The sequence below is a fragment of the Pelobates fuscus genome, chromosome 7, assembly GCF_036172605.1.
Source record: "Pelobates fuscus isolate aPelFus1 chromosome 7, aPelFus1.pri, whole genome shotgun sequence".
In the NCBI taxonomy this organism is placed as follows: Eukaryota; Metazoa; Chordata; class Amphibia; order Anura; family Pelobatidae; genus Pelobates; species Pelobates fuscus.
This window is the reverse complement of record NC_086323.1, coordinates 88989085-89000239: the sequence shown is the minus strand read 5'-3', so window position 1 is coordinate 89000239 and position 11155 is coordinate 88989085.

Below are 11155 nucleotides of genomic sequence, written 5' to 3'. Positions count from 1 at the left end.
CACACTGCTGCTGGGGAGGGAGGACGGCCCCCTCAGCTCCCTGTAGCTTGGGCGCAGAGACCACGGTCCCATCTGCGCTGGTGTGGGGCTTACTGTCTCCCCTTGGTGTGCTAAGCTGCCGCTGGGGAGAGGGGGTAACAAACTCCTCTCCCTTACACACTTTCAGCCGCTGGGGAGCAGGGCTGACCCTCTGTACTCCCTGTAGGCAGGGCGCAGAGACCACGGTCCCATCTGCCCTGGTGAGGGGCTTACTGTCTCCCCTTGGTGAGCTGTGCTGCCGCTGGGGAGAGGGAATAACAAACTCCTCTCCCTTACACACCTTCAACCGCTGGGGAGAGGGGATAACAGGCTCCTCTCCCTGCACCGTAGACTGCCGCTGGGGAGCAAGAACGGCACCTTCAGCTCCCTGTAACGCACACTGCCGCTGGGGATCTGGGCCGACTGCCCAGCATCCCTGTAGGGCCGGTAGAGAGACCGCAGTCCCATCTCCACCTGCCATCTGTGGGTCTTCCCAGGACCAATCCGTGAGGCCCCTCAACATTTGTGAGTAAGGGCCACCTGCTTCCCCACCTGGCAACTCTGGCTGCTGCTGGGGATCTGGGCCGGCTGCCCAGCATCCCGGTGGAGTGACCTTGGTCCCATCTCTACCTGCCTGTTGTGGTTCCTCACAGGACCAGTCTATGAGGACCCCCACTTCGGGTTCCTCCCGCCGCCTCAGGGAAAGACGGCTAACCTCCTCGGATGCAGCCTCTACCCGGCTGCTGTAACGCTCCTGCTGCTGAGCATACTTCCTCTCTTTTGCCAACCGGAATTCTCGGTCCAGTCTTGTGTTTCGCTCGGCCATGACCTGGTTCCAGATCACCCGGCGTGTCTCCATGGGTATATCATCCCCATACTCGGCCACTCGCTGCCTCACCTCGGCCAGCCAATCATCTCCAGAGCCAGAACCTTCCATACTTGTCTGCTCCCAGGGGCGCTGCACGACTGCTAGCGTTGCCCTCAATTTGTAAATCCAAACGAACTGTGTCTCCGAGCTGCTTTACCTCACACTAGGACGCCATCCCACCGCTTGCCACCAATGTAACGGATCCACTGGCACCCCGACTGGGTACCTCCGTTAATGGATGCTCCTAGTGCTTCCTGAGGACTCCAAGCACTCTGGCAGACACCACAATCACCGAATCCGAGAAACCTTTTAAATTCTCCCAAGCATATGAATGCTGTAGACCATTGAATAGGAACCATACGAATAGGCTTGTACTCCTAGCAGTCAACTGGAACAGCACTCAATAAATCCTTCCCCCCAATAATGAGACGACACATCACTTTGAGGGTAAAACAGGAACTCTGGACTGGCTCATCCAGCCTGGCTTTTATTACAATAATCCACATACAGGCCACACCCAGGGGGAGGCATAAAATAACCAATCACATACATGGTTCAGCCCACACATCCCCTCAGATAACATTAAACCCAATTATCCGGTACACTTTTCCAGCCAAGTTCTGGATGTACCCCAAAAACAGGGGGTACACCTTTAAATCCAGCATCGCTGGATAGCCCTTATTCAGGGGGACAACATATCCAAAATTCAAGTCATTCGGATGAACAGTTCGGGAGATATGAGGTTCCAAAGATTTGACCGACCGCATGGGTAAAGTATCCGAAAACAGTTCCATGCATTTTGGCCCTGCGGTCGGTCACAAACAAGGGAATGAAAACAGTCGAATTGCCTGTGTTATAGAGCCTGGAGAGGGTTTGAATGAATTCCCTTGTTTGTGGGGTTCTTTCTACCGAACGGCGGGTCATTCGGTAGTTTCTATACGAATTTCTGGAAGTATGGAGGTCTCAGCGGTGTTTGCCTAGTCAAGTGTCCGATTTTAGTTCCAGACACTCGACGGCAAAACACCGCTGTTCGGTAGTTTAAGATGGCCGCCGCCACGTGTTTGTTTCCCGAATGGCGGCCACCCAGTGGACAAAGAATACATTACACTGATTGCCAATTACCCGTTTGCAACATTGTTGCAAACTGTAATTGGAGGCACACTTAGTCCTGGGTGGTCTGGTTGTTCGGTAGTTTCACTCAATATAATGAATGGAGTGATTCTACCGAACAATCAGGTGAATGCTGCATACATATCCCAGGTTAAACTCAACACATAAATACATATGTAATATTAAAGGCAGTATACTGGAATATGCTCCACAGTCTTAAAGGGACAGTAGTCCCAAAAGTCCCAATATATCCATTGCTGATTTTAAAGGGCCAGTAGCAGCAATATAAAGTACAATATGCCCCAAATAACCCAGGGGCCATAGTCAGCAGGTAGGAGGCTAGCAAACAGGCTTCTCCAGGGCCCAGTGGCGAGGTTGGTTTCGCCACAAGCCCCAACTGCTGTCTCAGAGGCATCGACCTCGAGCAAGAAAGGCAGAGTCGTATCAGGATGGACTAGAATGGGAGCTGAGGCAAAAAGTTCCTTGAGAGTCTTGAAAGCACCCAGAGCCTCCTTAGACCAGAACTTAGTATCAGCCCCTTGTTTGGTCATATTGGTAATAGGCGCAATGATAGAGGAGTATCCTTTAATGAAGCGCCTATAGTAGTTGGAAAAACCAATAAACCTTTGGATAGCCTTGAGTCCTTTGGGCAAGGGCCAGTCTAAAATAGATTGAAGTTTTACAGGATCCATTTTAAAACCTTCCCCAGAAATCACGTATCCAAGAAAGTCTACCTGAGACTGATCAAAACTGCACTTCTCCAATTTGCAATATAGACCATGTTGCAGCAGCTTGTGTAATACCTTTCTGACCTGTCTATGGTGAGTCTCAATCTCCTTAGAGTGTATTAGTATGTCGTCCAGGTAAACAATAACACAATCATGCTGAAACTCCCTAAGTACCTCATTAATCAAATCTTGAAATACTGCAGGAGCATTGCATAGTCCAAATGGCATAACAGTGTATTCGTAATGGCCATACCGGGTATTGAATGCCGTCATCCACTCGTGACCTTGCTGGATTCTCACCAAATTGTAAGCCCCTCTGAGATCTAACTTGGTGAAGATTTTGGAGCCCTTAAGACGATCAAATAACTCGGTAATAAGTGGGATAGGATAGGCATTTCTGACAGTTATTTTATTCAAGCCTCGGTAATCGATACAAGGTCTCAGCGTGCCATCCTTCTTCTTAATGAAAAAGAACCCAGCCCCGGCCGGAGAAGAAGACCTCCTGATGAATCCCTTTTCTAAATTCTCCCGAATATACTCCTCTAGAACCGAGTTTTCCTGAACAGACAAAGGATATACATGGCCCCTCGGAGGCATAGTGCCGGGTAGAAGCTTAATCTTACAGTCAAATGACCTGTGTGGAGGCAAAGAATCGGCATTCTTCTTGTCAAACACTGCCCTTAAGTCTAGGTAAAGGTCTGGTATTTGTCTTTCTGTGGACTGAGTAGGATTCTCCAGTATGTTAATATTAGCTAATGGAGAAACCTTGCACAAACACCGATCCTGGCAGCCCTGGCCCCACGAGAGTATCTCTCCTAACTCCCAATCGATAATAGGGTTATGTTTTTTCAACCATGGGTACCCCAGAACTATGGGAACGGAAGGAGACGAAATGAGCATACGAGATAAATTCTCCACGTGTAGGATACCAACATTTAAATTAATGGGTATGGTCTCACGAAAGATAACAGGGTCTAGTAGTGGTCTACCATCTATGGCCTCAACGGCCAAAGGTGTCTCCCTTAGCTGGGATGGGAAATTGTTCTTACTAGCAAAGGCTTGGTCGATAAAATTCTCAGCAGCACCGGAATCTATCAATGCCATAGCCCTTACTACTTCCTTCCCCCAAGTTAAGGAAACTGGTAGCAGAAGCCTGTGATCTTTATAATCAGGAGTAGAGGACAAAATAGAAACACCCAAGGCCTGTCCTCTAGAGAGACTTAGGTGCGAGCGTTTCCCGGGCGGTTAGAACAGTTCGAGAGTAAATGACCCTTGGCTCCACAATACATACACAAACCCTCTCTTCTCCTGTGCCGTCTTTCCTCCTCAGAGAGGCGGGTATACCCTATCTGCATAGGTTCAGTAAGCAAAGATATTGTGGAGTCAGGACTTGGAACAGCGGAAGCTAACCTAAAAGAAGGTCTCTGGTTCCTCTCTCGAGTGTTCTGTCTCTCTCTTAGACGTTCATCTATACGAGAGATGAACGAAATTAAATCCTCTAAATTCTCAGGGAGTTCTCTGGTAGCAACCTCATCAAGGATTACATCAGATAGGCCATTCAAAAATACATCCATATACGCCTGCTCATTCCACTTGATTTCTGCCGCCAGAGACCTGAACTCTAGTGCATAATCCACCAGTGTTTGGTTCTCCTGTCTCAGGCGCAACAGTAATCTGGCTGCATTAACCTTTCTACCTGGAGGGTCAAATGTTCTTCTAAAAGCAGCTACAAATGCGTTATAGTTATAAACTAATGGATTATCGTTCTCCCATAGTGGGTTGGCCCATCTCAGAGCTTTCTCAATGAGTAGGGTGATAATAAATCCTACTTTTGCCCTATCTGTAGGATAAGAGCGAGGTTGCAATTCAAAGTGGATACTAATTTGGTTTAAAAAACCACGACACTTCTCAGGAGCCCCACCATAGCGTACTGGGGGGGTAATGTGAGAAGAAGCACCCACTGTGGCTACCTCTAGACCTGAACCGACAGGAGAAACAGGGGTATTACGTATCTCCTCTGGTGGGTTATTGGCACAAGCTAATAGAGCCTGTAGCGCAAGCGCCATCTGATCCATTCTGTGATCCATGGCTTCAAACCTAGGATCAGGAGCAGCCAGCTGACTGTTTGTACTTGCAGGATCCATTGGCCCTGTCGTAATGTCAGGATCGGGACAGGGATCCAACACGCAGAGTACAAACAGTAGCCAGATACGTATACCGGACCTTAGAATGGCCGGACTAACGTAAGTAGTACAGTATAGAATGGTCAAAGACAAGCCGAGGTCGAGGGTAACAGAAGACAGGTAAGCGAGAGACAAGCCGAATCAAGGGTAACAGAGATAAGCAGAGTAAGGTAAACAAGCCGGGTCAAAACCAAAAGGGATAATAGAATACACAAGCACTGAGTGACTAGAACAAGCTAGAACCACGACAGGGCAATGAGCTAATGAAAGAAGCTCTGTTAAATACCCTGTTCAGAGCAGTAACCACGCCTCCGAGGCGTCCTGATTGGTCCTGCAGCAATTGACTGACAGGTCGTTCCGGGGGAGTGTCCTGATGACTACTTCCTGCCTAGATGCTGTAAAAGGCAGTCACTCCCTCGCGGCCGGCCTAGCATGACCGGATAGACCGTGGGGAAGGAAGCCATCAGACCGTCTGGATGGAGGAACAGCTAAGTCTCTACCTCTTTCGGAGGTAGAGACCACAGGTACCCTGACACCATATTAACATAATAAGCCTGCTACACATGAATGAAAGTATTTAGAGGATTATTTTGCAGATCTCCATGTAGATAGGTTCATCAGTAGGCATGTGCATGGGGACAATTTTCGGTTCGGTTCAGCATTCCGAAATTCGGGATTTTCGCAATTCGGGACTTCGGCAATTCGGCACTTCAAGACTTCGGAACTTCGACACTTCAGAAATTTGGCAACTTCGGAAATTCGGCACTTCAGCACTTCGTAACTTCGACACCTCGGGACTTCTCTTGCAGCCGCTTGGTAGATAACTTCCTAATTCCCATGGTATTAGGGAGTTAGCTACTAAAAGGCTGAAAGACCTAAATTGGTCTTTCAGTCAAATTTACTAATACTAAGTAAAAATTACTTAGTATTAGTACATTTTGCCCCTACTCGCTATACCGCGAGTAGGGGCATGTCTAGTAAACAGTGAGCAGCCTGTGACTGCTCAATGTTTAAAAAAAAAATAAATAAATAGTGCCCCCCCGGCCCCCACCCCTGAGCAGCAGGTGGGGGCCCCAAAGTAAAATGATGGGGTGGGACCTATTGTCCTCCCCCTGGTCCCCACCCCTGAGCGGCGGGTGGGGGCCCTAAATACTAATAAGGGGGGACCTATTGTCTTCCCCCCTGGCCCCCACCCCTGAGCGGCGGGTGGGGGCCCTAAATACTAATAAGGGGTGGACCTAATGTCCTTCCCCTGGGCCCCCACCCCTGAGCGGTGGATAGGGGCCCTAAACAAGAATAAGGGGGGACCTAATGTCCTCCCCCATGGCACCCACCCCTGAGCGATGGGTGGGGGCCCTAAACTAGAATAAGGAGGGGGGAAACCTTATGTCCTCCCCCCGGCCCCCAACTCTCTGATTGGTTATAAGCCTTCCCCCGCCCTGCAGAGCTCAGTCTGCGCGGAGCCCTCACCGGGTGAAGAAGGATTTTTTTTTTGCACTCATTTTTTTTTTTTATAATTGCGTCGGTTATTATGTTTTTTTATTTGCCCTTTTTTGGGGCTGAAAAAATAATATTTTAGAAGAAAGAAAACATCGAATGGTAAGTTGTTGTTTTTTTTTTCCAGGTACTTAGTTAAAGGTCCCCCCTCATTATTTTTAGGGTGAGGAGGGTAGGTAGGGGGATAATTTTTATTGGGGTGGAGGGGGTGACTAGAGGTTTGGGGACCCCTTGATTGTAGGCGTGTGTCTGAATGTAAAGTTCAATTTTAAATGTAGATGTACATGTGTGTGAAGTATGTGTTTGAGTGAAGGGGTGTGTTTATATATATATATATATATATATATATATATATATATATATAGAAGGCTTGGCCTGGAATTGTGGGAGGTACAACTTGCCCTATGTAAACGCTATACAATCCTACTACCTGTCAGCGACGATCCCGGAAGTGCTTTGGTCCTTCCGGTTCACAGCCCGATACTGTTTCCCGACCGGCAGTCCTCTTGAAAATTTCTCTGCTCTGAGTTTTCGTCAGCAGCAGAAAATCATTTCTTTCATTCGGATGTCTAACTGTGAGTGTCAGCTGTTCTCAGATTCTGTCTTGCCGAGCATATTACCTACATGCGCGGCATACATTTACACACTGTCGGCTAAAAAATTATTGGCTTTTGTCAGCTGCTCCGGTTTCCCGCCGTCTGTACTAAGCTTTCAGCTTACCTTTGCTAAATAGACGTTACGGACGCACTTACTCGTTGCGGGGAGTCAGGCAGCTCCGTTCATACTGACTCGACTGTCAGCACGCATACTAACAAGCGGTTTTCCCCATTCCTACTCGTGTATTTCGGCCGGTTAGGAACTTTGGGTGATAGGTCACATTCCGCTTTAGCTTTTAAATGGTAAGCTTGGCAGGCTTTAATCTCGTACATTATACTTACCGTTACTCTTAAGGGCATGTCCTAGTTAGTGGTACTGGAATATCTCTGCTTTCCCCCACTTGCAGGCTGAGTTCTGGAGTCAGTGTGTATTTCAGTCTGTAAGTTTGGCTGTATATCGCCACCTTGTGGCTTTCTTGTATATGCATTAATTTTCTTTTGATGGCTGGTATGACTGTCAATGCTATTTCCATATTATATGTTGTATAGAACGGTTTTAAATTTGCCAGTAGGGTTATAAAATGTATATATTTAAACCTGCTACTCGGGTCCCTCGCACGACAGTAATAGACATGTTATTATTAAATCCTGTAAGTTAAACCATTTAATTATAGGTTAAATTTTATGTTCAACTCTGGATTATCCTGACTTTGTTTCTCCGCTCTACAGGTAATCAGTTAAGTCATATCTAACATGTTACTCGGTTAATTAATTCTTAGGTTTAATAATAATAATAATAATAATAATAATAATAATAATAATATCCGTCAATCATTTTGAATACTTCGTTACAGCAAACTATCAATTTCATGGGGTATAAACGCTCATTGGTCAAAGGTTAATATATATGTGTATGTATCTGCGGGTTTTACTCAGTACCTTTTAATTTGGGGTACTCAAGTGCCCATGGTAACTACGGTCAGTTAGTTTACAGTCTCGCACTGTTCATATTTATTACTACTTTATATTAGTTTATTAAATGACGTTGTTTATATGTTTTTCCCCTCCATTTTAATAAATCAAAATATACGACACAGCGTACAAGCGGAACCTTTTACAAAAAACATCTAACACTTGGTTAAAGTGCTGGCTTTTCTCCCGCCAAGTCTTCTATAAACATACGGTTAGTATACAACTTTTGTTGGGTATAAATAGTACGTTTCTACAACTGCTCCCAGGCTTAGGTCGTAATTTGTATCTGTAAAATGTTCTAGGTTCAAGTAAGAATTTTGTTAAACTACTTCAGGATACATCAGCCAAGTCATTTATCAGGTATGTATACGGTTCATACACAAACTAGGTTACCCTTTAAATCCTCGCCAAATTAGGAAATCCCATAGGCCTCTTCGCCTAACAGTCTAGTGGTCCCGCAAGGCATTCCGACTACCGCTTCGTTCAGAGGTTCAGGCCAATCGTCCCATTTCATAGTTAGAGCCTTGCATCAAGTCATAGTTAGGTCCTCACACGTCACGGCCAGTCGTTATTTTCTCTATTAACTGTCACCGAGAGGCCAACTCCCCGCCACCCACCTCAGTTGCACAAAGGCCCCACGAGCCAAATCATAGGTAGAGCCTCTCATAGCCACTTGGCAAGTAGTCAGGGCCTCACCTGTCACCAAAACATAAGCTAGTTAATACAATTTCGCCAGTAGGCATTAGCATAGTAAGCTGGGTCACTACCGTTTCAATACAGTACGATACTAAACTTATCCATCTACCTCACTTCCCAGCATGTCTAACCAGTCCACACAAGGAGATGATTTGTCGGTGGCCAGCACTCCACTCAGATCAGGCTCACAGAGACGTACCGATCCACCAAGCCCAGCTTCCAGCTATCGGTCCTGGACTATCCCCAAGATCACCTCTGAACTTAAAAGAAGGAACATTCCTTTCCCGGCTACAGCCAGGAAAGCTGAACTGTTTAGACTATTAAACGTTACTGATGACAACGAGAGGCCAGGCCCTAGTACGGTTTTCAATGTGCAAAATAGCCTGGCAGAATTACACAATATGATGACCTCCCTTGTTTCCTCAGTAGCAACAATTAACAATAGGTTGGATAATCTGGAGTCAAACAGTATCACAACCGTTCCAGAACTTCCTGTGCCAGCTACTGAGCCCACACCTAACCTAGGTAAAGATAACCCTCTACCAACTAGTAGAGCCACCAATATTATTAACCCTATTCATCTCATTCCTCAGTCTCTTAGACGAGACATTAGAGAAGGGAAGGACATAAACCTAGCATCGCTACTGATTGCTTCACAAGACGTGGTAGAAAACAGGGCCTATACCTTTGAGGACCTGTCAGTAGTGATGAAATCTAGAGACCCTAGACTTAATAGGAAACTCAATATCCCCGAGTTTGTCCTCGCATTTGGCTTATACAGAGATGTCATCTGTACAGCTTTCCCACTACGGAGAGAGGAGCTTGACTTGTATCTTCATAAAGTGATTGAGTTAGCATACAAGTACGGAGGCTACGCATTTTACGACTATCACAAGTCATTTTCTTCAAGATCCGCTGCTTCTCTCTCCCAATACAATACGATTACTGATTGGGCACAGCTAGACACAGAGTTGTTCCTGATGCATTTTGCAGGTCTTAAAACCCCGTCCTGCGCTATATGCTCATCGGCTGCTCATTCAGTCAACTTCTGTCCAGAAAACGTAGCGACCCCTTCTACCAGTAACGCAAGTTCTGGTTATCAGTCTAACACTTCACAGAGGGAAGTGAGAGACAAACTGGGTAGGCCTATTGTTTTTCTAGGTAAAGCTCAAGTCTGCAACAACTTTAATGCAGGTGGTTGCAGTTATAGTGCGTGTAGGCTGTTACACGTATGCTCGATATGTTTTAGAGCACATGCCAAAACAATGTGCCCCAACAGACTGTACCCTAACAAATCCGCCACGCCAATAAACGTTCCTAAGTTGCAACGCTACCTGTCTAAGCATCCTTCTGTTCATTTGGTTGATTTTCTCACGGCAGGGTTTACTAATGGGTTCCACACGGGCTTCGTGTCACTCCCCACAGGGGTTTTAGAATGCCCCAACTTACAGTCAGCACTCACAGACCCAGACAGTATACGCAAACTGTTACACAAAGAAATATCAAATGGTTTCATGATAGGCCCTTTCTCCACTCCTCCTTTCACTTCCTGGAGGACAAACCCACTAGGTATCGCCACAGGCAAATATAACAACAAAAAGCGACTGATTATCGACTTCTCCGCTCCACACTCGTCCCCAACTCCTAGCCTTAATGCTCTGATTCCTTCAGAGGACTTTTCCCTGCAGTACGCCAGGATTGACGATGCCATCCAAGCAATAATTCATGCCGGCAGGGCGGCTTGGTTAAGTAAATCAGACATCACAAACGCCTTTAAACTTCTTCCCATCCACCAGACCCTCTGGCATCTGCACGGGGTTAAATGGGAAGGAAGCTACTATTTCGCCACGAGACTGACCTTCGGATCCAAAAGTAGCCCCAAGTTGTTTGATATATTTGCTGAAACTTTAACCTGGCTCCTACTCAACTCATGCAGATGTCCAGTAGTCATTCACTACCTAGATGACTTCCTAACCATCGAACCTCACCAACACACACCCCACAGCCTACAGCACATGCTCACTCTTTTCAAAGACTTAGGAGTCCCCGTTGCACAAGACAAAACTGAAGGTCCCAACACGTCAATCACATTCCTGGGCATTACGCTCGATTCAGTTTCGATGCAAGCCAGCCTGCCTCAAGAGAAAATAGACCGGTTACTTTCTTACATAAACACTTGCATGTCACAAGGCACTTGCACTAGGAAACAACTACAATCACTACTCGGTTCACTAAACTTTGCCATGAGAATTATTCCTCAGGGTAGATCCTTCATATCCAGAATCCTCTCTCTGTTACATGGCCTACCCGACGACGACTCCATGACTTCCCTTGACGATTCGGCTAGGGCTGATCTGCAAATGTGGCAGCTATTCCTATCTTCTTGGAATGGCAGGTCGCTATTTGTTCCACCCATATCTGACGATTCCCCGGTAATTTGGACCGATGCTTCAGGTGCGTTAGGGTATGCAGCCATTTTTGGTGATG